Genomic DNA, 12,724 nt, shown 5'->3' on the forward strand with positions numbered 1-12,724 from the left:
TAATGAGATTTAAAAGTCTATAAAATATAAACCGCGATTGTTCGAAATTTTCATACAAAATCTAAGAAATGAAAACTGAGGCGACGCAGAACCGTGTCTCAGCCGGCAAAGCCTAACCCTGATGGTGGCCAGCGCGTCGTTTTAACCACTAGCAGACTAGTCTAATCACCAGTAAGAATTCTCGACAGAATAATAATTAATTGTGACTTTCATTTTGGACCTTACGGTATTAGATACATGAGACTTCGACATCCCGCTAAGAGCAACATGGTTAACCACGCACCCCGCCATGGGAAAAGGGTGACAGTCAGACCGTATGATTTAGCCATTCGAACGACGTATCCTTCTTACTCAAAGAAAGAAAGCTAGGGACAAGGATTCCAATTTTATCCGCACTTCAAGCAAGCCTAATGATGACTCCTGGATAGAGTGCATACATTGTATCCACGACATTAAGTTAAGGGTAACGACATCATATGAATTTACGTACTACTGACGGAAGCTAGGTTGCAACTCTAGAAAATTTAGAAAACTAATTAATTCTCTAATTTTAATTTATTTTATTACTAGTTCTAAATAAATTCTTAAAAATTTTAATTAGGATTTCCGAGAGGGCCTTAAGTGAAATCACTTTATGACCCCCGACTTTCTAATTCATATGTGACTTCTACCCTATTAACGAGCTACAACCTATATTAATTATAGATGTGATTAAACCCAAAAAAAAAAAAAAAAAAAAAAATAATAATAAAATAATATTACCTATCATCCAACCGTTTAAACCTATTTTTACAAAATTCAAATTTCATAAGACTAGCTTAAATTACTTAATACGATATTATATTTACCCTCTAGTTCGAATCTGAATTTTCACTTTGACTCCTAGGTAATCAATCTTATGAACTCTATTGTTATCTCGCCTATTAAACTCAAATTCCATTGTTTGTCCGCTTTGCTCAATATATCCATTGAAATGTGTTATTCATGAATCTAGATTCTATTCCCCAAATTGCCTACAAGTTGACTGATCACATCTTAGATATCTCTAATGCTACCCTAATTGGATTAGTTCAATTTGACTCGAATCCTTGCCATTTCTTAAAATGTGATCTCTATATGTGTAATTAAATCTCCTACCGATTGTCAAACAATATTCCTTTAATAAGATCATAATCATAGTACTCCATTTCTAATTCAAAATTTTGTTCTTGTATATGAACCCTTGATTTATCTTAAATTGTAACTTTGTAATACAAATAGATGCCGTGACATCATACTTATTAAGCTATGTACTATAATTGGGTCCTTATTCTAATGTCTAGGAAATTTACAAATCACCCATATTCCAATTACATATCACCCCTGGATCTTCTCAAAATTTCCAACAACCTTTTATTGATAGGACCTCAAATGAAATTTATTCTTGCGTTGCAATTAGATAATTTCATATGATTATCTGATTAATAATCTATTACCTAATTACAACCTTTGTTATTTGTATGAGGATAGACTCTTCTCAAATACATAAGTTATGAAATTATCAATCATCAATTATTTCTAAATAATTCTATTGCATGACTCAATACATCCCGTGCAATTACTTTTCACTAAAATTGATTCTATTTAAACTAATTTATATTTGGAATGGTTCCCTGGCCTCTAGTTCTACAAAACCTAGTTAACTTAAAACAATCCAATTTGATTCTAATTCTTTCACTTCTTGGGAACTTGATTTTATTATATTCTAATTAAAATGATGTGTGATAGTTGGATAATGTCTTGTTAATATAATCTTCATCCTAAGCCGATATCCAATTTGAAAATTTGCTTCTCGTACACGAATTCTTGTGTAACTACCGGTTTAAAAAAAATATATATATATATATAATAATAATAATAATAATTGGAATCGAGTCTCTCCTTATCCTTAAGAATTGCGTTACCCAATATAAATAAAATTTATTCAAGGTTATTCAAATTCCTTGTAGTTCTTAAGAATTTGACTATCTATGTTCTTAGACATTTTGGTTGATCATTTGGATGATGTTCTCCATTAATTCAATCTAAACTTAAATTCTTTTATTTCATAGAACTCGGATTATCTGTAACTGTGCCGTCCAACAATATCGCTAATTCAATTTTTATTATAGATTCACTACTCACATTGAATAATTCACTTATCTTATTTAGAACCCCTACTTAATTATCGATTCTTTGGAAAATTCTAAATTAATTATCCAATAGCTCATTTTAATTGATGTGCTACTTATATGTTTTGGATTACTCACTTCCTCAATCTTATGCATAATCTAGGATCTTGATAATTCATATGTATAGCCTAAAGTCAACTTGATAGGTCGAGACCGAAATTTATATATATATAAATAAATAAAAAAGTAAATCAATAAATATAATAATAAATAAATAAATATCTGATTTGACTATCCTCGCGTCATTCCCAATTGATTTGTTATTATTATTTAAAATTACTCGTTACTTTTCCTTTTCATTGTTACACTATAAATTATAACGTTGCGACTCGTTGCTTAATTTATAATCAACTCTAAAATTGACTTTTAGATAGAGAACATGATATGTCTCATGATCGATACCTTGACCAAGGTAACACAAATGTATTAGATTACGAGCCGTTATAGGTCGCTCAAGATATGACCTACGAGGCCCGTCCGATACACATTCTGGATGCATAGGATACACAGCTACGGAGACGGATTATTCGCCACGTATTAGTGCAGTGGGAATATCATACTCCACGAGAGGCGACTTGGGAGCTTGAGGATGAGGTGCGAAAGCAATACTCGCAGTTATTCACATAGACGAAGTAGTCCCATAACGTTCGGGACGAACTTTTTATTTGGGGGGGAGGATGTTATATTCCGAAATTTTAAAACATGATTAAAATGCTAAATCGATCTTTACGCTGAAATAAAAATTAAATTAAATCAATGATCGTTCTTATTTTTATCTGACTGATTTAAACCGATTCAAAAATTTCGAAATATAAACGAATTATGAGATTTTGCATATAAAAATTCAAGAGTTGGAAATAAAATAAAGTATAGAACCTATAATAATTTTATAATTACCCACGAGATTGTAAATCAAAAATTTGTTACAAGTCGTGAAATTTAGAAAAGAAAATAAAACAAATTAAATCGATTCATGTAAATAAATTAATAATATTGAGATCTAATTAAAGGTATAAAAATAAGAAATTTTGTGCGCGTAATATTATAAAATTTTATAAATCACGTTCATTTATGAATTATAGAAGTATAATCAAATAGATATTTATATATATAATTATATAAAACTCATACCGAATTCATTTGAATCCCAAATTGAAAATTTAACATTCTGAATATTCGTACGAATTTAATTATAGAATTTTGCGAAACTTCGAATTCAGATTTTATAAACAAAACGGACTATTGATCAATTAATTTAGACACATTGGAATTTCAGAAATTTGTAAACTCTTGATCAAAGATTTAGCACGAATCTCAAAGCACTCATTTGGTTCCTATTAAGTTCAGCTTGAGAGAATTTTAGCCTTAAGCAAAAGGAAATGTAAAATTTGGGTTCGTATCAAATGAAGAATGGAAATTTATCAAGTTTAATTTTGAGTTCGGGTTCGCCACGAATTTCTAAACCGTTCAATTGTTTTAAACCATTGATCTTTAACCTTGCACGAATCTTGAAGATATCCTACTCCTTTATTTTGAATAAATGAAGAACTTGGGAATTAACCCAATTTAATTTGGGGTTCGGGTCCACCAGCACAGAACCCCCTCCCCATCTTCTTCTCTTTTTCGCGCAAGAAAGGAGCGCCGCTCCTTGCCTCTCTTCTCTCTCTGTTCGGCGCACCCCACCTGTGCCATCTCCCTCTCTTCTCTCACTGACCCGCAGGGCCCGCATATCCCGTGCTTTCTCTGTTTATCCCTCCCTGTAGAAGGAAAAATAGCCATCCCGCCTCTTTTGACGATGCGTGCTGTGTCGCTTCACCTGTCAGTCGCCTTGTACGGGAGACGCCCCCGTTCACCTGCCCTTGTTGACTTCTATGCCTCGGCGTGCCTACCCTCTGACAGAGGGCGTGGCCGCACTCTTCCCTTTGGCTGCCTCCTTGGGTATAAGTATCCCTCTCTCTCTCTCTCGTTGGGGTTTTTGTGCTCTCCTTTGTGCTCATGTGCTGAGCTTTTGTTCTCTCTCTCTCACCATTTCTGGTATTTGATTGTGTGGTCCTTTTTGAGAACCTTGAAGGGTTGTGACTTGCTTGTGGTTGTGGATTTTTGTCTTGGTGCTTGCCATTGCCGTGCTGGTGTCGGCTTGGTGCTGTCTGGTGCTTAATTGGAGCTGGCCGTTCTTTTCCCCATCCATCTCGTGCTAGCTCAATCGGGTAAATTTCTGTAGTGCTCGTTTAAATTGAACGGATTTTGTCTTTGCACGAGTTGTTGATTTTCTCGGCAAGGATCTGACTTGGGTTGTGTGCCTTATCCTCATGGCCGCCCCCCTTCCCCTTTTCCCTCTTCCTTTTTCTGTTCTGGTTCGCTCAGACCAGTATGTGTATGTGCTTGTGTTTGCTACGGCTTGGTTGATGCTTGACTGGTACCGTACCAGTACCTGTTCTGGTCTATTCTGTGGTGCTTGTTTTCTTGTTGCCGTGCCCTCTGACTTGTGGCCTTGCCTGTTCTGTTTTACTGGTTTGCTTGTGGCCTGTTCTGGTTCTGTTTGTCTCTGGCTTGTTGCCTTGGCTGTGCTCCTTGCTCTGTTTTGGTTCTGTTTGCCTTGACCTGTGCCTTGTGCTTTGCTTCTGACCTGTTGCCTTGTTTTCTGTTATGCTGGTCTTGCTTGTGCTTTGCTGTGGTGTGGTTGTGCTGACTTGCGAAGTGCTGGTACCAGTGGTACCAGCCCAGTGAACTGCTGGTACTGTGCTGATTTTTGTGTACCAGGCCTTGACTTGACAGGGACCAAAATATAAATAAATTAATGTAGGGGTTGTGAGTAATTTTATATAAGATTGAGGAGTGAAACAAAATTATTATGACATGTGGTAATTTTCCTAATTTATAAGGACCGAAAGGTATGTAATAAAATAACGTGTCTAGACTTTAATTTTAAAGTTACAATTTCGAAAGTAACGACTAATTAGTTTAATTAGTTAAACGGTTTCTTTAAAATTTTATAATCCAAACTTCGCATTTCTAAAATATAAAATCACTATACTAAACTAAAATGCAAATTAGCAATAGTTATGCCAATACACCAATTATTAAGGTTAGGAACATTAAACTTCGAATTAGCCTTAGAAATCGAAATTTTGATCAAGTAAATTATTTATACTTCTTTCAAACCAAATTAAAACACCCAACACATTAAACTAAAATAAAAGTTTTTAAAAAAGTTTTTAAAGTTAAAATAATTCTTTTAAACATTTTTCGAAGTTGTACAAAAATTCGTTGTTAATTATTAAAGGACCAATTTATTTAGCAACGGAAAGTATTTATTGGACATAGATTCGAAACGACTAATTAAACGTAGAAATTAATTTAGTTATAAAAATAACGAATTGCACGACTTAGGAATAAATTAATTAGAAAACGCGTACAATAATTAAAGGTTCCGTTTTTAAAATTTTATAAAAGAATTAGACATCTAGAATATAAAATAACTAAACTATATTAAAACGGATTATAAAAATTGCAATGATCATACAATCAATATATTTTTATTAAAATATTCGCATTAGAGATTTTTGATTATAAATTTACTTTCAAAACCGAATTTTGATCAATTAAAATTAATTGTAGTCCGTTTAAAATAAATCAAAGTAGATAGGCAATAAGAATATATTAGTTAAGTAAAACCCGTTAATTTACCGTAGCTCTGGAACAATTATTTTTATTGACGAATAATTCGACATTTGAATTTCTACAAGCAATATATCTTCAAATTAAATTATTAAATATATAAATTAATTTAGGATTAAATTAGATCAAAGTGAATGATCAATATCTGACGAACTTATAAAGAAATTAAGATTAACGCTAAGCTCGATGACATGAAATTAAATAATTAATATATGCCTAACCGGATCAGTCAGACTGACTGAATCGGTAATTTTATAAAATTGTACTAATCGAGAAATTGACTTGCACATTAACTGGAACGAGGGTTATAATAAATTAGCATAGATTTTAATTAGTTTAAATTACGTGATCACAGATCAGTCGACTCCGTACGAGTCCGACCCGTGGGCCGATCCGATTGACCCGCAGATCGGAGCATACGTGGAGCACGCTGATTTTTAGCGACAGAGACTCCAGCCCCCTCAGGTGTGGGATATCTGAATTATTCTTTTCGTGGGCGTACTCTTACCAGTCGATCCATCTGACCTGACATCCGCACTTTATTTTTAATTAGTTGCATTAAAACTGTAGAGCATGTTTATCCTTTCTGCAATATAGGTAGAATTGCATAAGCCCCGAAAAACCTGAATTTACTGTATTGTAGGAGTAGAGAAGTTAAATAGTACTATATTTATATTATTAGAATATTAGGATACTAGTTTGTCTTCTTCTCGTGGAGGCAATATATTATTATTATATTACGTGCATACGCATGCATTGGTGAGAGCTGAGCAGAGCCGAGTGACTTCGTTCCGTCTTGGTGTCACTTGGCATGGGACGGCCCGACAGCCACTGAGCTGAGGGTCACTTGATCCTTGGATGGCTTTAGGATTATACTATATATATACACTTTGATATATATACCCCTTTTTCGATCATTTCACTATTTGACGTGAGCAGTTCCGATCTCGAGTTCTGTGGCACGATACGATTCGGGATTTATCCCTTCCATATATTAGGAGCTACTTTGACTAGAACGGATTCCAAGGTCGAGCTACGGGAGCCTACGGGAGCTACGGGAGTCTACGGGAGTCAACGGGGGTCAACGGGAGCCTACGGTTGTGCCGGGCTCACACCGGACCCAATGACCGGACTCATAGCCGGACTCATAGCCGGACTCAGCCGGTCTCAGCCGGTCTCGAGCCTTGTGGAATCATGCGTGGTGTACCTATTGGACTGGCCAGACGGTAGAGTTCTCTTCTGCTCATGAGGAAAGATATTAACTTTTTACGACTTGCATTGTATGATTTCTCCTATTGGATATGTTTGGGTGATGAATCGTTAGGCGAGATGACACATTGGATTTGATATAACCATCGGCTAGTGTGCTATTATCTTGTGGAGCAATGCTCGATGTCACTAGGCAACGTGTATCATTGCACTCTGATCACAGTCCTTGGATTATATTGTTTGGATCTTTTGATCCTATTGGCACGGCACGGGGTGATTACTTTATCCATATTATTATTATTATTATTGTATTTGGGCACACAGTGCAAGGAGTACTGGATTCCGACTTGATTTATATCCGATATTACACTTTGATTTTATTTTGGGTTTATTTCGCATGTTGGCATAATAGAATAATCACATCATGGCATCATTCAAAAGCATTATAAATTCTTTTAGCTATTAATATAGGTTCACACATGTGCATATTTTAACTATATTCATTTTATAAATAAAAGTGCTTTGACCGTAGAGGATCCCTGAGGGGATAATTCTGGGTCACATACTGGGCGATTCGTTACTCACCCACAAGTTGTTTCGTGGGTTTTAGGTACAGCATCTGGTGATCCGCAGCAGGAGTTGTCAGGAGTTGTCCCCGATGGCCACACCGCTTGATTAACTAGAGTTAGACTTTTGATTAGGTTTACGAGTCCCGTATTCCTGTGTTATATATACGGGCTCGATAGATCATGTATTCCCTTCTATAGATGGTGTTATTTGGATCCGAGATGGATCAGATTATATGTTATGTATGTGTATGTTTATTTATTGGCTATGTGACTGATGCTTGATATTTATATTATTTTGCTTCCGCTGCTGTTTGATTTATTATTGATGATTAGCCTTGCGTGCTTAATGACTAATTAAGCACGAGGCGAGGTTGATCACATCTTAATCCAGAATTCCTGGTTTGGGGTGTGACAGTATTCATTCGTATACCTTTATTTTTTTCAAAAAAAAATTTATATCATTTCTTAGTACATAGTGGCTTAATTCATCATTAATAAAGCTTTGTTCTTTGCAAATAACTCTCTACTTTATGAGGAAAGAGAACATAGACATGAAAGGGATTAATTGCATCCACAGATACAAAAATATTTTGATACGGTCGACAGTGGTGGATCTGACCCGGCAGAGGTGTGCTCAAGTATTCATTCATACACGTTGAAGTATTCATTCATATATGTCGAAGTATTCAATCCCGGCAGAGGCGTACTTGATTGGGATGGAGTGACGGATGATCTTCGGCAGAATGTCCGTTGGAGTGGGAGCTGCAGGCATAGATGGGAAAATAGAGGCGGAGGTGGAGGTATGAGAGGGAGGGAGCTTATCATATTTACTATTTCGAGGTGGGAGAGGGAGAAAGCTTATCGATGGTAAAACGGAGGCGGAGGCGGAGGTGGGAGATGGAGGTAGAGGCGGAGGTGGGAGAGAAAGACGGAGGCATAGGTGAGAGAGGGAGGCGGAGGTGGAAGAGGGAGGTGGGAGAAGAAGATAGAGGTGGAAAAGGAAGATGGAGGTGGAAGAGGAAGAGAGAAAGAGGAAAAAAATAAAGGTTGTTAGAAATAGTAGTTATAGTTAAAATATAAAGTTAGTTAGTTGGGGGGATGCATGAGGAATAGATAGGTGGGGATATTATAATTACCCTTATAATTATTGATCTTTTATACTGTGTTTGTTTATAATTGTTTTATGGTGTTTTCAATTTTTACAGTCATTAAATTTTTGTATATAAAATGTGATCAATTTTGTAAAGGACAAATGACAAAAATATAAGAGAAAATGTTTTTATCCACAGACCTTTGTCCACATTTTGTCCACAGTATCTCATCTCCTTCTGTCTAACTATTTTAACAAGTATGGATAAGTCTGCTTAACCGTCTCTCTGCACGCACTGTCTTAAATAGAACCTTCCTATTATGTCAACACAATTTTAATTTTCAAAAATTCAGATCTCTCCCCATATCGCCATACTGTTTTCTCTCCTAATCTCTCTCCCGTACAAATTTCCAATCAATATCCCTCAACCTCCATTGATCTCAATCGAGCCGGGCACCACCAAAGGTTGCTGACGTGCTCTCTCTCTGCCTCTGTCTCGCTATCCCCCTTTATCTCTGAAATGGGGAGGTACGTGATTCGACTGATCGTATCTTGACGCGATTCAACTTTGATTTATAAATTGCAAAATGCTGTTGAACATATGACTTTGGTGTTGTCTCCGAAAAAAATTCTTTCCGCGAGTACTGTGATGCTTATTTCGCTGGAGATGCATAAACTTATGGATTTGACTCTACAGCTCACGTGTTGCTTGGATTTAAATAATTCTTTGCTTTGCTGCTCCCATTCCGATAAGATGAATTCCTAGAAGAGCTGGAGACATCCAGTCCAAATTTGATTGGAAAAGCTAGATATTCTTTGTCATCAAGTTGAAATTATTCATGTAGATCCTCGCTAGTTGGAAAATTAGATAAGCAGGTCCTCACTGACGATGATTTTCTCAAATTAGTTGAATGATATATTTATAAATGCGCCTCTGATTTTAAAAGTGACATGATTAGAATGTGATTTTAAAAGTGATGTGATTATCATGGGTTGCTTGCTATTAATTTGAGCAATCTTTTTTTTTTTTTTTACTTTTTTTTTTTATGATAATCGATGCTTTTACTGGTGCCCTTTGTGACAACCCTCCATTTGATCAAATCTAAATCTGCTGTTGATCTGGTCTGATTTTGTATATTTTTCTAATTTAAATTTTCAGGATTTGTCTAATAAATTTACATGATCCATACAGTATTTTACATGATCTACTAATCAAGTTTAAAGGTTCTGTAGAGTATTTTATATGATATACTTAACAATTTTACATGATGCTTTTGAACTGCTGTGTTTTGTTGAACAATGACGTATTATAATTTACAATTGTTATCTTTGTAGTTAACATATGTCGGTTTACAGTATTTAAGTGTTATAGTTTTTGCTTTTTCACTTTTTATTTCTAATGTTATGTATACATTCAATTGGTTTATAGTTTACATCTACCAGTTTTACAGTATTGGCATTTTGTAGTTTGTACGTTTTGTTTTTATAGTTTAAGTTGATAGTTTTACAATATTGAAATTTTGTATTTTTTACATTTTGTTTTATCATTTTCATATGCTAATTTTACATTATTGAAATTTTATAGTTTTTACATTTTGTTTTTATAGTTTAAGCTGATAGTTTTACAGTATTGAAAATTTATACTTTTTACATTTTATTTTATCGTTTTCATCTGCTAATTTTACATTGTTGAAATTTTATAGTTTGTACGTTTTATTTTTATAGTTTAAAGGCGATAGTTTTAAAGTATTGAAAATTTATAGTTTGTACATTTTGTTTTATAGTTTTCATCTGTGAATTTTGCATGACTGCAATTTTATAGTTTGTAGATTGTATTTTTATAGTTAAAGTGGACAATTTTATAGTATTAATTATTTAGATGATTTTTTTGTGTTCATTAAATAAAGAATTTTTTTTTAATTTCTAAAAAAAATTATTCGAAAAATTTAATTTTGTCTTTTTATCACGTGTTTTGTCGAAATAACTACTAATAACTAATACTAACTGCCAATAACTTTCAATAACTGCAATTTCTAAAAGTACAGTAAGTGGTCCCTCTAATACTATATTTTTTTTGTCCTGTTGTGCAAGTTGCAAATTGTTACTAACAATCTTGGGACCACTTTGAATATATACCAGCTGGTAGATATTTTATTAACTGGCGTATTTTATGTGATATATTGTGTAAATATACAGAATGAAGAAAGAGTTTTACAGTATTCGCGCAAGTCAAATGATAGTTTTTATATGAAAAAATTGTGGACAATTAGACGCTTCCAATCATCAACCATGACTAACTCTTTACTTCCTCAATATTATATATTTCATTTAATACATATTAGTTATATTTACTAAAACCAAAGCACCATGACAAAATCAAAACCAAAATTATAATTATTTATTGAAGGGGAGGAAGGAGGGGGCAGGCCTCCAGCAAGTAATATACTAAAATATAAATTTTAAAACTATATTTAGTGGAATACAAAGTTTTAATATACGGTAGTATGAAGCGCATATGCTTATTGGGTCCGTTATTTGTATAATAAAATATGCAGGCCGCAAAATATATGTTGAACTGGCAAATAAGAAATTGCATTCTGCGTCAGGTTAACAACACTTTATTATGATAAATATAAGATTTAATTTACTCTTGTTTTTGTATGACGTGAATTTTGTCTCATACAATTTGCATATGCAGGCAGATACAAGCATATGCAGTTATGCCATATATACCATTACACAAATATATTCAAAACAACATTGTAGAACGCTAATAGTATATACTAGTATTCCAAAAATATTAAAAAAAAGTTCACTTAATTTGAAAATTGTAGACTTCTTCAAAAGCAGTGATTTTCAATCTATCTTAAAAAATAGAAAAAAATTCTACAAAATAAAAAATTTGGTCTGCAAGTACATTTTTACATATAAATTATATTTAACAGTTTGAATTGATTGTTCGAACTTTGAAAATAAAGATAATGATACATAGATACGTAATATACATATTATCATAGCCTCACTCAAATTAAATTTACACTTATATTTTTCATTCATCTGTGGTGAATCTTGGAAATATTATGATAAAAATTTACAAGTTTTAACACGTGTTCAATAGTCAGGCTAAGCAAATACATGCGCCAGAAGAGATCAGTAGATCACTATTCCTTCAGGTTCATCATTTGAAATTTACAAGTGTGCTTTTAAAAAATTTCCAACATTGATTCATCTCTTTTAAGCACCATTTTTCCGGGAAGTCGCTGTCGATGTCCCATTAAGTCCGATTCATCAATAATTTAGCAATAAACTCAAATCACAAATCACAACGTTAACAATTTCAATGCACACAAATCATTATTTAAATTAAATTAAATGTAACACCAGGAATTATTGATTCTTTACATTGTGAACCTTTGCACCTCTTCCTCGTTTCTTAGAAGATGAAGGTCCAGAGTCGGAATTTGAACTAGTCGGCATGGCTATGGTAAGAGGAACATGTACACAACTTATGATTATGTTTGAGTTTTTTGCAAAACATCACCAAAGGTTCCAATTTTGTTGTAAGAGGCAGAAGAAAAAATGATTGGTGAAGGCCCAAAATAACGCAAGTATTACTTGACTTTTAATGATCTTATGTTCGGAGCAACTTTTGCTCTTTTCTCCCAAGCAACAAAGGAAAAAAAAACCCTAACCGCCGCCGTCGTTCTCCTTCAATCTTCTACATCTCTTCATTTCGTCTCTTTCACCTCTTCTAGTTTCCACCTCCGATATAGTGATACCTTTCCCTCTCTCTCTCGTCTTGATCTCCTTAAACGGAGAGAAAAATGAGGGAGAGGGGAGGGAATCAAATGGAGCAGAAAGCGTGGTATCGTCGGATCTCGAAGCGTAGAGTCTTTACTACCTCCATCTCGATCGAAGCACGGCGGTGAGCGAATCCGGCCGTCAGAGCGCGACGGCAATCGGACGAA

The 12,724-nt window shown here is 34.3% G+C and overlaps 1 long non-coding RNA gene across 1 annotated transcript; it reads left to right on the top strand.

Moving 5' to 3' along the window:
• The first annotated feature begins 3,863 nt into the window (after positions 1-3,863).
• LOC144546557 (uncharacterized) lies at positions 3,864-7,974 on the top strand. The gene is made up of 3 exons (XR_013508832.1): positions 3,864-4,417; positions 6,244-6,353; positions 7,708-7,974. It is a non-coding gene; the product is annotated as an uncharacterized LOC144546557 (long non-coding RNA).
• Positions 7,975-12,724: the final 4,750 nt, after the last annotated feature.

This window comes from Carex rostrata, chromosome 30, assembly GCF_964058835.1.
Source record: "Carex rostrata chromosome 30, lpCarRost1.2, whole genome shotgun sequence".
Lineage (NCBI taxonomy): Eukaryota > Viridiplantae > Streptophyta > Magnoliopsida > Poales > Cyperaceae > Carex > Carex rostrata.